Source organism: Petromyzon marinus, chromosome 16, assembly GCF_048934315.1.
Source record: "Petromyzon marinus isolate PM22_M1 ecotype Great Lakes invasive population chromosome 16, UKy_Petmar_22M1.pri1.0, whole genome shotgun sequence".
Lineage (NCBI taxonomy): Eukaryota > Metazoa > Chordata > Hyperoartia > Petromyzontiformes > Petromyzontidae > Petromyzon > Petromyzon marinus.
The window spans coordinates 16,653,478-16,672,415 of record NC_133682.1 but is presented as its reverse complement, the minus strand read 5'-3'; the positions used below and the strand labels follow the sequence as shown (position 1 = coordinate 16,672,415).

Sequence of the window (18,938 nt, the reverse complement as noted above, 5' to 3'; positions counted from 1 at the left end):
GGCGTGGTGTTGGCCACCCACCCCTCGTGGCCCATGCTGGCCTTCACAGGTACTTGCTTACAGTACTTGCCCCAATAGTCTATTCGGGCTATACAGGGAGTCTTTGCTTTGGTGGTGATAATACAGATGGTGATTGATTATACAGATGGTTAGGATGATGATAATGATACATTTGGTGATGATGGTGGTGATGATGGGACTGTAAGAGTGGTCCTTGAAGATATTTACTGTGTAATATTAAGACACACTAATATAAATGTAATCATTAAAGCACAATATATAACACTTGTAATTTCTGTTGAAAGCATGTGCTTTTAATGGTCACGTGTATTTGTACGTGGTTGTGCATGAATGCACGTGTTTTTATTTTCTGTATTAGGTGCTTGACGACAGCCCTTGGCCCAACAGTCTATATTGGTTGTACAGGAAATCTTTGTGTTTTGATTTACGAATGTTCCATTCACGAAATGTAGTGAAAACGAAATTGACAAATTAAGGATACTTTTCGACTTACAAAATAGAATTTCAGCGGAAACAATATATCACATGGCACGCGCCATGAGATCATCAAGCAAGAAGCTGTCATCCATTCACGACAGTGTCACGGTATCCCCATAGTGCAAAAGTAACGCCTCGTCACCTCTCCAGTCATTCCAACATGCAGATCTTTTGGTGAGTTCCTTGAAGATGTTAATTATTTTTGTTTTAAATTGTATATTATTCAACCGTTGTAATATTTGTTCTCTATTATTTTTTGCATTGTGAAATATTGGTGTTTATTTTGGGTTTATAGTAGAAATGACTGTCTGAAACACATCGCAAGTTTTTCGTATTCAATTAATGAGAAAAGCCATTCCGATTTGCGATATTTTGTTTTACGGGCGTTTTTAGAAGAACGCATCCCTTTCGTAAGTAGAGGCATACATGTACAGGAATCCATTGCCAACCGCTAATTTACCAACCACGAAATTTTAGTAAACACGGATTGACTACTGGACACCTGTTTACTAACCACGAGCATCTCGCTTTGAGTATTCGCGAGTCGCGCCGAGTAGTGAAATCAAAACAACACGATGTACCTTATGGGGGGGGGGGGGTTCTTGTATTTGTTCTTGTATTTGTACGAGCTGTTGTTTGTTTATGTTACCGATGTTTACGGGGAGCGTTAGTGCAGCGGGTTAGCGAGCTGTACTATAAAGCCATAAATCCTGGCATAATTTCTGCTCATGGCCAACACCAGTGGCAATTATCTGAACCATTCCTGGACCTACCCTCGGCCTCAAATGAGTACTTGGTGCATTGTGAAAACATCAGCACTGGCAGAGACAAACCCCATATGCTGTGCTGGCCTGCATAAGTGCTCATAACGGCACTTACCCAACAGTCTGTTACATGGGGGGATCTTAGTCTTGGCGTGTAAGTGAGAGTTTGTGGACTTTGCATGTTCTTCCCCTGTTGTGCACGCGTTTTCTCAGGGTTCTCAGCTTTCAAAAAAGAACAACCAATTCTAACTGTAAGATATTACCTGCAAATTACTTAAACAAGGATTACACACCGTGGCAACATCGCCCCCTTCTGTGAAAGCTGGACAGGACCCTCCTGCAAAAGAGTGAGACTTCTCTGAATAAACAAATGTAGCACGGCAATCTTTGAGATAATTAAAAAAAAACTATTCACCCCTAGAGTGGACAAGGTAGCGAGGGCGATCCTAGCAAGCGAGGGAGCTGTACTCAGACGGAACGGACGACGGCTCCCAGCCGACCTCTTCGCCTTTGTCGATCTTGTCATCGTTGGAGGCCGGTCTCAGCTCTGCGAGGATCGCCTCAAACTTGTGGTGCTCTAACGGCGCGTGGCTCCAGCAGCGGTGCATCACCTTGCGGCTGTGGGGCGAGGGGACGGTGCAGTGAGGGTGCGAGGAAGGCGAATCGCGCACAAGCTCGGACTGCGCTTTCACCTCTTCCAGTGTGCGTTCGTTCTCAGAATGGTTGAATGAGTGCCGATGATGTTAATGACGTCACAGAGGGGGATGAAGGGGGTCAGGTGGCGAGGGGGGTGAGGGGGGGGGTGAGTAGGTAGAGGGTCATGAAGGCATAAAATATCTACAGAATGGATTCACACAGCGGCGTCTAAATGCCACTGCATCTCCATACGTAGTGCAGAAACACTGATCATGTTTATCTTGTAGAGAGAGAAGCAGTCTGTGGGTCTCTACAGTGAGGGAAAAAAGTATTTCATCCCCTGCTGATTTTGTACGTTTGCCCACTGACAAAGAAATGATCAGTCTATCATTTTAATTGTAGGTTTATTTGAACAGTGAGAGACAGAATAACAACAAAAAATCCAGAAAAACGCATGTCAAAACGTGACTTAGTACTTGGTGGCTAAACCCTTGTTGGAAATCACAGAGGTCAGACGTTTCTTGTAGTTGGCCACCAGGTTTGCACACATCTCAGGAGGGATTTTGTCCCACTCCTCTTTGCAGATCTTCTCCAAGTCATTAAGGTTTCGAGGCTGACGTTTGGCAACGCGAACCTTCAGCTCCCTCCACAGATTTTCTATGGGATTAAGGTCTGGAGACTGGCTAGGCCACTCCAGGACCTTAATGTGTTTCTTCTTGAGCCACTCCTTTGTTGCCTTGGCCGTGTGTTTTTGGTTATTGTCATGCTGGAATACCCATCCACGACCCATTTTCAATGCCCTGGCTGAGGGAAGGAGGTTCTCACCCAAGATTTGATGGTACATGGCCCCGTCCATCGTCCCTTTGATGCGGTGAAGTTGTCCTGTCCCCTTAGCAGAAAAACACCCCCAAAGCATAATGTTTCCACCTCCATGCTTGACGGTGGGGATTGTGTTCTTGGGGTCATAGGCAGCATTCCTCCTCCTCCAAACACGGCGAGTTGAGTTGATGCCAAAGAGCTCCATTTTGGTCTCATCTGACCACAACACTTTCACCCAGTTGTCCTCTGAATCATTCAGATGTTCATTGGCAAGGAAAAAAGTATTTGATCCCCTGCTGATTTTGTACGTTTGCCCACTGACAAAGAAATGATGAGTCTATATTTTTAATGGTAGGTTAATTTGAACAGTGAGAGACAGAATAACAACAAAAAAATCCAGAAAAATGCATGTCAAAAATGTTATAAATTAATTTGCATTTTAATGAGGGAAATAAGTATTTGACCCCCTCTCAATCAGAAAGATTTCTGGCTCCCAGGTGTCTTTTATACAGGTAACGAGCCGAGGTTAGGAGCACACTCTTAAAGGGAGTGCTCCTAATCTCAGCTTGTTACCTGTATAAAAGACACCTGTCCACAGAAGCAATCAATCAATCAGATTCCAAACTCTCCACCATGGCCAAGACCAAAGAGCTCTTCAAGGATGTCGGACAAGATTGTAGACCTACACAAGGCTGGAATGGGCTACAAGACCATTGCCAAGCAGCTTGGTGAGAGGTGAGAAGAGTTAAAGCGATTATTCGCAAATGGAAGAAACACAAAAGAACGGTCAATCTCCCTTGGTCTGGGGCTCCATGCAAGATCTCACCTCGTGGAGTTGCAATGATCATGAGAACGGTGAGGTCGTGGATGGGTATTCCAGCATGACAATGACCCAAAACACACGGCCAAGGCAACAAAGGAGGGGCTCAAGAAGAAGCACATTAAGGTTCTGGAGTAGCCTAGCCAGTCTCCAGACCTTAATCCCATGGAAAATCTGTGGAGGGAGCGGAAGGTTCGAGTTGCCAAACGTCAGCCTCGAAACCTTAATGACTTGGAGAAGATCTGCAAAGAGGAGTGGGACAAAATCCCTCCTGAGATGTGTGCAAACCTGGTGGCCAACTACAAGAAACGTCTGACCTCTGTGATTGCCAACAAGGGTTTTGCCACCAAGTGCAGAGGGGTCAAATACGTATTTCCCTCATTATAATGCAAATCAATTCATAACATTTTTGACATGCATTTTTCTGGATTTTGTTGTTATTCTGTCTCTCACTGTTCAAATAAACCTACCATTAAAAATATAGACTGATCATTTCTTTGTCAGTGGGCAAACGTACAAAATCAGCAGGGGATCAAATACTTTTTTCCCTCAATGTATATGTGCTTTCTTGAGCAGGGGGACCTTGCATGCGCTGCAGGATTTCAGTCCTTAACGGCGTAGTGTGTTACCAATTGTTTTCTTGGTGACTATGGTCCCAGCTGCCTTGAGATCATTGACAAGATCCTCCCGTGTAGTTCTGGGCTGATTCCTCACCGTTCTCATGATCATTGCAATTCCACGAGGTGAGATCTTGCATGGAGCCCCAGGCCGAGGGAGATTGACAGTTCTTTTGTGTTTCTTCCATGATGCGCACCAACTGTTGTCACCTTCTCACCAAGCTGCTTGGCAATGGTCTTGTAGCCCATTCCAGCCTTGTGTAGGTCTATAATCTTGTCCCTGACATCCTTGGAGAGCTCTTTGGTCTTGGCCATGGTGGAGAGTTTGGAATCTGATTGATTGATTGCGTCTGTGGACAGGTGTCTTTTATACAGGTAGCAAGCTGAGATTAGGAACACTCCCTTTAAGAGTGTGCTCATAATCTCAGCTCGTTACCTGTATAAAAGACACCTGGGAGCCGCTTTCTGATTGAGAGGGGGTCAAATACTTATTTCCCTCATTAAAATGCAAATCAATTTATAACATTTTTGACATGCGTTTTTCCGGATTTTTTTGTTGTTTTTCTGTCTCTCACTGTTCAAATAAACCTACCATTAAAATTATAGACTGATAATTTCTTTGTCAGTGGGCAAACGTACAAAATCAGCAGGGGATCGAATACTTTTTTCCCTCATTGTATGTGAGGAGTCTGTGGGTCGCAACAGCACGTACGTCTGGAAGTAGGACATTCCAGACTAAGAGGGTTCATAATGGCCGTGTCAACGAGACTGAACCAGCCAGCACAACTCACTGCTAATAACACATCACATAATTCACCCTTAAGCAATTGTTCAATCAATTAATTAAATCACTACAATTAAAATCAAAGAATATCCCAGAACAAACACTTCGCACTCTCCTCCGTCAGCCACCTGCATCGACAATAGAAACGCATCAGTCCAGCAGTGGATAAAACCTGGTGTGGGAGGTATGGGGGGGCGGCTTACACTTGTGGTGGACAGCAGGGGGGTGGCTGCATGCAGTAGCCATCGCAGATCAAGCGGTAGAACTTGTCATTGACTGCCATGCACCAGGGTAAGGGGCCTCTCCTACACCCACACATATCACACACCGAGCGGTACACACGTCACACCGAGGAGCACGCACGTCACACACCGAGCAGGTTGCACAGGTCTCCTTTATCAAGACAAACGTGGAGCAGATTACAACTACAACTCTTCTACGCCTGTCACAATGCCCCCCTCTCCCCCCCCCAGTTTATGGGGGGGCGCGGGCCTCACTCCCCCCTTCGCGTCAGCCCCCCCTAATAAATGGTCCGGTTGCATTGTGAATGCACCACTCGAATGACGTGCAGTCCCGTGGCGCACTGTAACGGGCTCGTGATTTACTCAATAAAATTCAACGTAAAAAAATAAAAACGATCCCAAGACATTATTTAAAATAATGTATGGCCATCGTGTGTCAGCATCACAGGCGAAAATTGGCATGTAAAAAAAAACTTCACTGCGACTCACTCAATTGGGATTGCTCGCAGCAAACAGCACTTGACCTGCTTACAGGTTAGGTGCTGAATAACCGTGTGTCACACAGAGAACAGTTGCCACTGAGGCTGCCCTTTTCAAATGCTTGAGATGAGATGTGATTATCGCGTGTAAATGTACACACTAACCAAAAAATTATAAGCGAACTATTATCGTTTCAGGTGGCAGGGTGGTGCAGCGGTGATCTTTGACCCTCGCAACAAGAAGGGCCTTGGTTAATGATCCGACTGGCACTTTGCGGAGTTTTCTACGTTCTCACCTTTGTTCTGTATGGGTTATCCAGTTTGCTCACATAGCTAGAAAACACACAATCACAATGTAACTGGGTATTGGCCAAGCATCCCAATGCTAAAGTTACCTGCAAATTACTTCATTGGGATGACACTCGGCAGCAGAGCCGGATGATGGCATTGCTGGGGCCCTATGCCATTGTCAAGTTTAAGAGGCCCCTTCTATGAATGCCTGTATATTTTTGTCAGCAGAATGAAAATAACTGCTTAGGAGAGTCTTTTTTTCTCACCGATCTTTATTTATTAAGCAATTATGTTAAAACTCGAAACCTCGTGTCCATTTCTTGTTTCGTATTTAGAGATCCCCCCCCTCTCTTAATGCGAGGCCCTAAGCTGCAAGTGTGGCCGGTCTGAGCTCGCCTGTGATGAATCACACGTATAATTGTGCACTCTAATTTTCTATGGGTGGCCAGGAGAATTTATTATTATTTAAGTGAATGCAATGGTGATCAGGGGATTGGATCCAGAGCCCCACGTACACAGTAGAGTACAAGGGAACGCCCACAATACAGATTTGAGCTGACCTGCGGATTGAGAAATTGAACTGTTTTGTGACGTGGAGGGTGTTTCTGATCGCTATTATGACCGACCCGTCCCGACGGGAGGAGAGAGGACAGGGTGGACCGGCTGCATGAGCTTACTCTCCGGCACTGCACAGCACAACATCGCCTCCCTACTGCAAAAATACTCGGCAGGACCCTCCTGAAAATGAAAGTCTTCGGAATCAGTGAGGCCTGTCCTTGGGAGGACAGGCGTAGTCTTGGTCGTCACAAGCGAACATTTGTTTCTCCACATGAATTTGTATCCCCGGGTTACCATCAGGGCTGGGCGCTGCAAGCTTAGCTTCTGAGATCTGATGAGACTGGCCGTTTTTTAAAAGGTAATTTCGGCATCTGGAGCCCAAGCATGCAACAACTTTATGCAACTTCTTGGTTATTTTGATAAAGTCACGTAGAATGGAAATAAAATAATAAAAATAAAACATAATAAAAAATAAAATTCTCACGACGTTTCTGCCAAAACACAAGTAGCCTTCTTCAGGTGAAGGAACAGAACTGTCGGGACAACAGCGCTTCAATAACTGCTGCTAAGATTCCCAGCGTCTTTTAAGCTAGGTGGGAGAGGTAAAGCGCCTTGACAAAGGAGTTTACATATCAAACAGGAGAATTTAGCATTGAAATAGCTGTGTTAAAGTGTTGGATCATCAGGGTGTTAAAGTCAGAAATAAACATGTAACTGGGAGATTAGCATGATGTTAATGTGAGGGATTAGCATGTGACTGGTCACGGAAATAGCTATGTTAAAGTCAAATTTTCCATCTCATCACAGCGTTAAATCTATCTGAGTCATTGTTTGCGTAGCTTTCTGGTGGATCGTGAAACCCGCTGAGATCCACCAGAATGAATCGCGGTGCTTGGTGGATTAATACCGCTGCTCCGTTGGCATCTCGGTGCCATACCGCAGCCTGTATCTACTGTAAATTTAATCTTCATATTAAATAGAGGCTACAACAAATGTGAATATTGTTGTTGTTGTTGTCTCCCTGTACCGTTACAGATACTCGGATGTGATTGTGCACCGGCTGCTGGCCGTGTGCGTGGGCGCCGACCCCACGTACCCGGCGCTCACCGACAAGCAGAAGCAGCAGCAGCTCTGCAACAACCTCAACTACCGCCACAACATGGCGCAGTACGCCCAACGCTCGTCTGTAGCTTTCCACACGCAGGTGGGAGGCGGAAGTGTGGGCCACGTGGAGCTTGCACGGCGTGTGCTTAGGCACCTGATAATGCGTCCATTCGTCTCTTGAAAACCATTTTTAAGGTCACGAAAGCAGGCATCGTATTGTGCGTGTAGTAAGAATCAATTGTTTTCTATTCGCACGCTTACGTGTGGTGGTGCCGTGGCTGTACTGGTTGGCTACACTTGACATTGCTTTTCAGCATTCTTCTGTGTTTGCTGAAAAACCTAGTCACTTGGCACATTTGCCCATGATGTGACAACTTTATTTGATTGGCTCTGTCAGGTGATGGAGGATTATAGTCAATACAATTGACATTGTACCTTCACGATTGAACTCAAAATAATCCCCATGACATGATGCCAATAGCACAACTGGAATAAATTAGCGGGGGGATGCAGGAAAATTACCTTAAATTTTGTTAAATAATTATGGGCTTGGTAAGTGATGCGCGTGTGTCTGCTCTTTGCCACGTAGCGGTGATTAACGGCTGTTGTTGTGGTCTCAGTTGTTCTTCAAGACTAAGAGAGTGGTGAGCGAAGAGGGCTTCGTGCTGTTTGCGCGCAAAAACGCCGTGGTGGTGCTCATTCCCAAGTACGGCTTGGAGAGGACGGTTTTCTTTGACTCCAAAGGTCTCAAGCTCAACGTTACCTTCGACGAGGAGGTAGGGCATGTGTTCACTTAACCGGGAGACATTGGCATTTCCTGAACGGCTGAATTCTGCATTTAAACCCAGGACTGGCTTAATGCACTGGGACCCAAGCCCCCTGACCATCTCTCTACGATTAGGTTTCTATCAGACACACAGACACTTGGTTTAAGGTGGAAGAACGCAGTGAGATACGAAGCTCCGTTTTTTTTTGCCATTTGGCAGTGTGGACTATTACAGAGGAAGTTACACCGGTGGATACATTAGAGCCGGATGGCTCACAGGGCTATACCAAAATAAACTGAAACTGAATTAAATGATGTAAATGCGTTTCAAATATAAAACTGTCACAATTAAATTTGCTTTGGAAATAACTGCCATGACGGAGCCCGTATTGTCACGGAGAGGACATCACATTAAAAATACAGTAAAATCCTTCAGATCCGGAAGAATTATAGAGAAAATCTAATGCTTTCTGTAAACAATGAGAAACTCGAAGGGCAGAAAAGTACTTGTAGAATAAAAACAAATGAGGGAAATAGTAGTTGATGCAAAAAGTGATCTCTAGATGGCAAAAAGCACATTTGTCATCAGTGGATCCGGTCCTTTCCAGCATGCCTTGCATGCCGCATTACATTGTCACTCTGCGTGGATAATGCACACAGCCTAATTTGGACCAGAAGCTCAAAAGGTTCAACATTTGCAGCCATATTTTAGGTATGTTCTTAACTGCAATTGTGCACTCCATATAACCTAAGGGGGGTTGCATCTACTCCTTAATGATGGCCAAATAAGGCTTTAAAATTCCTTGGCTGGCCCGCACATCACGATCCCTCGGTTGGTTTGGTCATTGCAGCCATCGGCTTCTCATGCCTGATTTTCAGCTCGCGGTGAGGTGGCCCAAGCGGTATTGCATTCGCTGTGTGTTGTGGAGATTTGTGTTTCAAACTCGGTGGCCACTCCGGTTAATACTGTGGTGTGTCTTCTTTGGTTCTTTCGGTAAAGTCACGTAGAATGAGAATAAAATAATAAATTGATAAAATAAAATAGCACAATAATATTCTCACGACGTTTCGGCCACAACACAAGCGGCCTTCATCAGGTGAAGGGACGAGACTGTGTTGTGGCCGAAACGTCGTGAGAATATTATTGTGTTATTTTATTTTATCAATTTATTATTTTATTCTCATTCTACGTGACTTTACCGAAAGAACCAAAGAAGATGAATCCTTGCAGTCACGAAATCTTTAAATCGAAACTGTGGTGTGTATTAAGCGTAAAATATTTACAGGCTATCCGCTTTAACAGTGGACGTTAAAAGATCCTGTAACGTTATTCGTGTGCCAGCATCATGGTCCAAGGTTGGCAAATTACATGCAAATTACTTATTTGGGGAGCACATATCAATCGTTCGCCTCCTTTTACAAAGACGTAGCAGTGACCTTGAATGCAAACGTTTTGAGAATCAGTGAGGCTTTTCTGAGTGACCCATGTAATAGTATGAATAATAACGTTGGGTTTACGTCAATCCGTGCTTGTGTGCAGGGCACTTGGCAGAGAGCAGTCAGCGGTAGTGTAGCGGTTAGCGCTCTGCGCTACGATCCCGGCGACTTGGGTTCGATTCCTTCGCACGGTCAACACCAGTGATGATTATCTGAACCGGTCCTGGGCCTCGCCTAGGTTGACTCGGAACTCAATTGAATGCCTGCTGCGGTGTGTAAACATCGCCACTGGGGAGACAAAGGCGGCCGGGCATGGCGCTGGCAACCCACCCCCTTGTGTGCCGTGCCGGCCTTCATCTGTGCTCCTCGCCAACAGCACTTGCCCCAACAGTCTGTTAAGGCTACATTGGAGATATGTCTTTGTGTTTTGTGTAGGGCCCCACGCTGTGCGTGGAGGGCATCGCGCTGAACATGTTCGACCGCGTGTGCGTGCGCGTGTCGCTGGATTCGTCCAACCTGCAGCACCAGCGGATCCGCATGCACCTCGTCCGCCCGGAGGTACTCACCGTGCGGCGCGACGCGCAACCTCGGAATACCACCGATTTGTATTGTGACCATGCTGCTGTTGCTGCTTGCTGCGCCAGCAGTAGTGCACAAAAAACAAACGCTCGCCGCATCGGAACGTCAGCGGGCCGAAAATTAATGGCACAAGCCACAGCATAGCGCTTGTTGCCATGCAACCCAAACTGTGGGACCGTATAGTAAACCCATAGAGACACAGAGATACATAGGAGATACAGAGAGACCCATTATGATTCCTAGAGATTCATAGAGACTCATACAGATACATAGCAGTGCATTAAAAACAAGCTCCTGTACGATTGTGGCCATGCAACCCAAACTATGGACTACATTTTACACCACTGTAGTCTGCGCTCCTTGAATGGAGGGGGTGGCAAGATGACACAAACTCTCTCCTGAGGCTCTCCCGTAGCTATCAGACCCATACATTGGCATTTAGCCCCTGAACGTAATACCCTTATAACACGGGAATAAAATATAAACTGCGGTCTTGGATGGAAAAAATATATGTATAGCTAGCATTTTGAGCTGCAGTCTGTTGTCCTATACCTCCTGTAACTGGCAAATTGGATATAACGCGATGATGAATGTATGAAGGAACGCATTTTTTGTATAACGCGGATCCAAACTGGATATAACTCGGTTGAATGAATGGAACTACGTCGCGCGAGTAGGAATAAGCGGTCGTAACGGCTGCCTCGGCGTAGCATCACACAAGGCGGGATGCTGCTGGATGCTTCTAGATGCTACCCACGTTCCTTAGTCTTTGTTCAGCCTGTGTTACGCATCTCACGCGTTATTGCGGACTGCGCTTTACCCCATATATTATTTATTATAACACGATTTTTCCAAAACGCGGTGTTCTTGAGGTACGCAACTACCGTATTATAGAACAGACTGTATATCCAAAGACTATGGGACACTATCCCTACCTATATCAGTTGTGACTGTCCGTGTGTTTAAATCCAGCTTGAAAACGTCGTTATTAATTGGCTTTTCCTGGATTCTTATTGGTTATTACTGTGAGAGGAATCATGATTAGCTTTTATTGCATTTTGCATGCTGTGTAAAGTGTCAGTATCACTGTCATTATTGTTATTATCGGCTTTTACTTTATTTCTATTGGCTTGTATCTATACTTGAGTAGTTTTTTAATGTCCAGTGCTTTTTTGAGATATTTCGATATGCAAGGTGCTGTATAAAATAGATTTTTATTATGGCCCTAGTTCATTGCACAAGAAGGGCCATTATTTGAAACGTGACCTATTTAAATGATGAATGCGAGTTCTCAAGATACCAAGCTAAGTCAGGGTGTGGGAGCCTTGGTAGATGTCAGATTTCTTAACAAAACTCCATGAGTCTGTTCTGCATGGGTTTCCTCCGGGTTCTCTGGTTTCCTCCCATATCTAAAAATAAGCATGCGTTGAAACTGGTATTAAGGTAGTTTACGTATCGCCATGGGCGGCAGGGTGGCACATTGGTAAACCCTTGTGTCTTGCAGCAAGAAAACTGGGTTTGATTCCCAACTAGAGTGTGTTACTGTGTGGAGTTGTCATCTTCTCTCCCCGTGTTCCTCAAAAGTCTTCAGACTTGGCGAAGTTTTTCAGTGTTAATAAGTGTAATGATAACGTATCACATTTGTTGGAAATACTCGCATATGTGTGTGTGAGAGCATTGGTGTAGTGGTTAGCACGCTGCGCTATGAACCCGGCAACCCAATTCCCACTCACCGCCAACACCAATGAGGATTATCTGAACTGCTGTTTTGCCTACCCAAGGTCAACTCTTTCTTAAATGAGTACCTGGTGCAGTGTGTAAACATCAGCACTGGGGAGAGGTGTTGGCCACTTACCCCCTCGTGGGCCATGCCGCCTAACAGCAGCACAGTCTGTTAAAGGCTTATTTGGGTGACTATATTTGTTGTACGTTTTGTGCCATTTGTGTGTCCGCTATCACAGATTCCAGGCTACAACCCTGCGGAGTCCACCCCATGGGGCTCGCCTCCTCCCCGGCCTAAGAAACCCAGACAGCACTAGTGTATCGTGGATGCGGTGTCAACAAGATGTCGGAGGAGGTGCATGAGTGGGCACACACTCTGGGTTTTACATCTGCAGAGTTAATTAAGTGTATATTGTGCTCGCAAGCAGAGGTGAACAATTGAAAAAAAAAGCAGTGGCGGTTATGAGAAATGTTTCCCTGAAGTAACAGACGGTTTGCACTCTGAACTTGCAATCCAGAGTTCACCGGTTCTTCGTTCTCCTGGCGCAGCGGTTCAAATGGTAGCGCATTTTTTTTTTTTTAGAATTTTTACCTTGCCAACCAGTACAATCAGCCAATTAAGGTGTATACGCGTCAAGATGTATGAAAGGTTTAGGATATCTTATGCCCCACTTCTTTGCCAGCCAAGACACTGACCCCCTTGTGATGAAGGTGATTTCACAAAAATATTGGTTACTGAATCGGTGGTGTGTATTGACTAACGCAGCAGTGTCCAACCCACAAAGCACTGTGATCCATTCTGGTATATCTCAACATGTTCCGTGATCTACCAGCAATATATGACCAACAGTTACCCGGATGGATTTAACCGACTAATAGAACACTGTAGACATGCCAAGTGCTAGTGCGATCTATTGGTTTAAAATATATATTATTAATCCATTAATTCTTAGTCGGGGATTTTGTTTTGCCATCTGCTATAACAAGAATTGCTTTATATTAGAGGTGTTTATTCCTATTTGTCCTGAGATCCACAATCAAAATCTTTTGCGATCATCCACCCATGGATCGCGATTCACATATCGGCTACCACTGATCTAACAGTTGAAAACCAGTTTAACACGTAGGCTTTCGCGACCAATATCCATAACACTGGTTTTTTGGGTGAGATCGCGTAATAAATATTTAAATGTGTCAGTAAACCCGCCACCACCCGACACAGCCAATTCGAAAGGTTTGTCACATTAACAGAACATGCCAATTCGTTACTAGTAACATCACACCGGTGTCTTGGAGAGCAAAGCCACAACATTTACAATCTGAGTACAATGTTTCACCAGTAATTACAACCAGCTTCATCAGGCGACAGCCAGATTCGTGGAGAATCCTCGTCCCTTAATGCGCATGCATAATGTGTGTTGATTAACATATAAATAACCCAATCGGCAATGGATACCCATAGTCATATGCATTCATTGATTCCCCTCCCAATTCGCGAAAGAAGTGCTCACAAGTGATGGCTGTCGCCTGATGAAGCTAGTTAGTGCTGGGGAAATGTTGTACTTAGATTGTAAATGGTGTGGCTTTGCTCTCCAACACACTGGTGGACTGTACTAGTAACGAATTGACATGTTCTGTTTACGTGACAAACCTTACTAATTGGTTGTCGGGTGGTGGTGGGTTTAACAACACATTTATATATTTAAACGATCTAACACATAAAACGTGTATTATAGTTAAAAACCTACAATTGTGCCAGGTTTGGCCTGTCGCAGTGGGCCATTAGGGTGGCCACTCGGAGGGCAAAGCTCTGGGGAATCCGAGCAAGAGCTTCGAAGTATGATTGTGCACGGTGACACCCGCAGGGGTCTCGTGATGGATGGCAAATGGAAGATTTTTTATCGCGAGAGGATTCCCTGCAAGGGATGTTAGGTTACTTATTCTTGTGAGGATGCCATTTACTGTATGAAGGGGCAGCGGTCAGCTGCATAGAACAGAGTATAAAATTCCCCGAGGTGTTGCTGTTTAAATCGTCGGTTTAACGGAGAATTTCACCTCAGGTTTTTTTACACAGCTGCCCCACCCCTCATCGGACTCTGTGCAATCACACAAGGAATGTTTTTGGAAAAAATGTCGGTGTCAGAAAATTTTAAGGTTTAATCGTTTACAAATGCGCATTTCGTTACAGCTTCTCTTGTCCTTTAGACGTGCAAAGATAATTTCTGACAAAATATTGACACGTTTTCCAATTTTTTCGTAAATGGTCGTAACTTTGCTCACGTATATACAGTACTTGGGCAATAATTCTGAGCTCCTGGAGTAATGGTAAAGATTTAAGCGAGTTGATGTCTTTGAGACTTTGTGTAAATGTGTTTAACATTTTTTAGCTGAATCGTATATTTACAAGCATGTACACATGAGTTATACGCGTTTATATACAAAATTAAACCGATTTATTTTCCATGCATCTTCTGTTATTTTGGTTACTTTAAGTTACGTTTTCCACTGCTGGATGAACATCTCGCCACGTGATGTTGGATGTCAGGTTTAGTTTGACCATACTTCACCATGCTGGTCACTGTTGGATGATAATAATGTCCACTTGCAATGCACCACTGCGCAGTATTCACTTGCCTTCGAATCGAGTCCTGCACCGCCGTTTCACATGCAAATTTGATTCTCAATCCCTGGGCCAACTTGCTCCTGATTAGCATGCGATTTGCCACATTTCGATCTCGGAGGTGATTAAATGCGCCGGCTTCCAGGCTTGTTGAGCCGCTCGGAGCCCAATTAACGAAAATTGTTGCCAAAGCAAAAGCGTGAGCTCGAATGTTTGTCCGTGTTCTTTTCAAACCACCAGTCGAACGCCAGCCTCTGCCCACTCCGACCGTGCGGAGGCCCTGGCCGTCGGGGAGGCCCTCATGGTGCCTCACGGCAAACGTGGGGCCCGGGTGGGCGCGTCGACGGTTGATCGCGTACAGGCGGTGCAACTCCCACAAATGAAACATCACACCTTGCTGATCTCGTGTCCAGGAGCATAAACGATCATCACGCAAACTCCGGTCATCCTCGCAGCAGCAGCTCTTGGCCATCGAACAAAGACGATCACCGCTTCCTTCCGATATTAGAAGCCACGAGCTATGAACGACTCGGAGGTTCGAGCAACCACAGCCGAGTGGGAAGGCAGCAGCAGCCCAGGCGGTGAGCCAGCTCCAAAATCCCCCAAGCACTGAAGTTCTCGATTTAGTACATTGAAAAACACGACGGTAAGTGAAACAACGTAAATCGAAACCAATTTTGCCATTCACTTGAGGGGCCGTCCATGAATGACGTCACGCAATTTTTGACCTCTCGTCACTCGGCGTCACAAAAAGTCAGACCCCCCCCTCAAATATGACGTCACACAGGTCTGCCCCCCCCCCCCAAAACCATATTTCCATTTTGAAAATAAAACATGCTTCAACTATTGTCATTGTAGTGCGTGGCGCTGCACTGATGTTGTAGGAGTGTTATAACAATTAGTGTTATAACAATTCTATACTTAAAGTTGCGCATTTTGATGTGACGTCACATTTATCAAACCCCCCCTCCCCCTCGTCACACATCGTCACAAATGTCTGACCCCCCCCCCCCCCCCCCCAAGGTGCATGACCGCATTACCGTGTTCATTCTGGTAAGGGATGAGGAAAAGGAAGAGGGAAAAGCATCCAGCGTCGCCGCACGCAGGCAAGGTGTTTATCACACAGTGGTCAAAATATAAAAATACATATATGTAGTGGGTTCCACGGAGACTGGAGACGTCTTTAGAGGCAACGCAGTTTATTGGTAACTATGAACAGAACTCCCCTTTACTCCCACTATCTAGGGAGGTACAGCCTCCGGGCTAGCGTGCCCTCGCACTGATCAAACCTGGCTCTCAGCCCTCTGGCTATCTGTGCCCTAGGGGAGGCTAACTGACCCGACCCAGCCAAGGTACGGGTCCTGACCACTGGTCCGAGCTCGGCGCGGCCCTTACAAGGACGTTGGGCTCGAGGTCCCAGAGTCCTAGCTAGGGAGGCTACTCTGACCCGACCCAGCCAAGGTGCGGGTCCTGACCACTGGTCCGCGCTCGGCCCCGACCCTTATAAGGATGTCGGGTCCCAGTGTTGTATATATAGGTGTTATGAAAATTGATGAAAATAATGAAAATTAAATGAAATTTGAGATTTGCATAATTTATCCGAAATTATGTTAATTAGTGTAATTATGCGCATAAATTATGCTGATTCGAGAGATAATTGTATTAATTTATGCGAGTGGGCGTGGTTAGGATAATGCAGGTCGTTATGGATTATCAGGTCGAGCCTCGGTGACTAGGATTGTGTTATGAATTGGAATGACGCAATTAGTCGTATGCAGTGACGCAGGCGTTGTGATCGTGAATGAGAGAGAGTCGATTCGACTCTGCTCTTTAATTCCGTATTATCGATAAGGATACGATTACTCTCGATTGAACATTACGAATTATGCGTGTTATGGATTATGTGTGGTGATAGTGTGCTTATGATAGGTCCCCAGGATTCAGATCTCATACGCAGAACAATATTATGCAGAATTTCAGGAAGAATCACACACAAACCTTCTGCTTTGATCAATTTTATTTTCTAGCTAACTTTAATTTTTGGATAATATGAAAACTCTCGACCTTGGAATTTTGGAATTTCAACACAGCGTGAACATGATACCATCACGATTACGTTGTTTCACCTCGATAGCGGCACCTGTGGTTAATTCCCGACGCGTAACGCAATCGATCGGTTGTTGAGAGAGAGATTAAAAACATGCGAACTATTCTATCAAAACCTTAACCTTATAATATGCAAACTCGTATTCTTGAATGATTACACAACACGGCACTTGGTCTTTGATTCGTATCCAATCCTTAATACATTCTGATATGCGAAGTTATTATGCTTGAAATCGTCAGCACAGTACCACGTTGATGTTCGTTCATTGATTCATAACGATTATGAATTTAAAGCGTTCGACTGAAATACTTCTAATTGCCTTATCAACACCACTCGATGGCCACAATGCTTCGTTACTTGAATTGTCACACAACACAGCATTCGGTCATTGATCATGCGCGGCCCTTAATGCAATTATTGTCACGTTGTTAACAATAGGATGACTGATTATTATGCAACGCTACTCGTTGACAGGGCACTCCAACCAGTATTATTCTTGGAGGCACAAATATGCGTTTGAATTCGTTATTTCATTCGTGGATACCGGCAAGATTATGCAGAAAGACAAATATTAACGAACGACTCAAGTATTTCTAATCAACTTCTCAACGCGACTCAATGGGTGGCGATGTTTTCTTTTGATATCCTTATCTCGGGCCAATCTTTTAATTAATTGTGGCCAGACCCCTGACAGGGAACCGGTTGAACAATCTCTATCCCCGCGAGCGGCGCTCCGTGGTGAGGAGTCAAGAATTAATCCTTGTTAATGGGTCAGTTGGTAATTTATGCGGTTAGAAGTACAGCCCTAGCACAATATTACAGAGAAAAATTATGAACACTCTTAAAAACGATGGATTATTCACTCGGTCGTTGCGATGTTTCCACAATCACGGATGGTTCAATGGCTTGAGGTTTTTAGGCTTTGTTAATGACCCGTGTGTGTGTGTGTTGAATGGTATGAGTGGTGAAAGAGTAGGCCAATGTTCGGAATCGATTCTTTGCGTCAAGCAGACGTCTGGTTTGTCGTGTAGTGGGGGGCAGTGTATCATACGTATCAGTTGATTCTTCTTTCAGTAGTTGGTTCGGACTCGACGGACGTTGGTGAACGAGTAGATGCGTTGTTGTAGCTGAGATGACCGTCTGGTAGACGGCGTTAGAAGCACGCCCGCAGCGGCGCGCTGGTGCTCCGTCGTCGGCGGTTGTAGATTGCAGGCTCACGATTCGCTCGTGGTGGCGCTGGTGCTGGTGGCACGCTGGTGGCGCGCTGTTGGTACGCGCTGGTGCTGATGCTGGTGCTGATGGCACGCTGGTGGCGCGCGCTCCCTCTCCTTGAAGATGCGCGAACGCGCCCGTGCTGGTTCGCTGATAGCAGTTTCTCTCCACTGCTGGCTGAGCTGCTGCACGCTCTTACTTGGCGTTGCTGGCCGCGCTCTTTCTCCTTGAAGATGCGCGAAAGCGCCCGTGCTGGTTCGCTGACAGCAGTTTCCTCCACTGCTGGCTGAGCTGCTGCACGCTCTTGCTTGGCGTTGCTGGCCGCGCTCTTTCTCCTTGAAGATGCGCGAAAGCGCCCGTGCTGGTTCGCTGACAGCAGTTTCCTCCACTGCTGGATGAGCTACGCCGGCGCGTGCTCTTTCCGCTGCTGTAGTATCTGACGCTGCGCTCGCGAGCGACAGGTCAAGTTTTTCTTCTGCTGAGTTGAGTTGAGATGAGTCTTCTTCTGTTGAGCTGCCCCCGAGGGCTGATGAGTTGATTTCAATGCTGAAACGGCTCCTTTTTATGCCAAAAATCTCTCCCCTTCTCGGCTCCCCCTCACGAGGTGGAGCTATCTTTGATCTGATCGTATGTCGGTGGGGGGGGTTCGTGTGTCGGTGGTGGGGGGGGTTCGTGTGTCAGTGTGTATGTTTGTGTGTGTGTCATTTATGACATGGTCCTGTTCGGGTCTTTCCTCAAGCCATAAACATCAAGACAACAGACACCTCGATTCATCTCGGTGGCGTCTGGTTGTCTGATCCCTCCACCCAGAGAGAGGGGCGGGTTCCCCCCCCCCCCCCTTTTCCGTTCGCGTTCCGACGCACAAAGAAATGGTTAAGATTTT

At 45.7% G+C, this 18,938-nt stretch overlaps 1 long non-coding RNA gene across 1 annotated transcript; it reads left to right on the top strand.

Moving 5' to 3' along the window:
* The first annotated feature begins 10,211 nt into the window (after positions 1 to 10,211).
* Positions 10,212 to 14,581, top strand: LOC142924765 (uncharacterized). Its single transcript, XR_012941847.1, has 2 exons — positions 10,212 to 10,373; positions 12,356 to 14,581. It is a non-coding gene; the product is annotated as an uncharacterized LOC142924765 (long non-coding RNA).
* Positions 14,582 to 18,938: the final 4,357 nt, after the last annotated feature.